Source organism: Podarcis erhardii (assembly GCF_964252035.2).
Source record: "Podarcis erhardii genome assembly, chromosome: 13".
In the NCBI taxonomy this organism is placed as follows: domain Eukaryota; kingdom Metazoa; phylum Chordata; class Lepidosauria; order Squamata; family Lacertidae; genus Podarcis; species Podarcis erhardii.
The window spans coordinates 21,418,087-21,418,346 of NC_138502.1; positions in this window are offsets into that span (position 1 = coordinate 21,418,087).

The following is a 260-nucleotide window of genomic DNA, read 5'->3' on the forward strand; positions in this document are numbered from 1 at the left end:
GAAAGATTTTTTAAGGGTGCAACTAAATTAATGGTTTTCTATTTCATAAAATGTCTGGACTGGCTACACACACACAACTAGTGCACACCTCTCTGAAAATTATGGTTGTATTCATCACTCTGAGGATTCAAACATTTTACCCCTTTCTATATTTTTGAATGTAGCTCCATCCCTTTCTAAGAAATCTCACATTCAACAACAGTGCTGGAGAGACAATACGGCTTAATCAACATGGAGAGTTAAAGGCAGGATTTGATGTG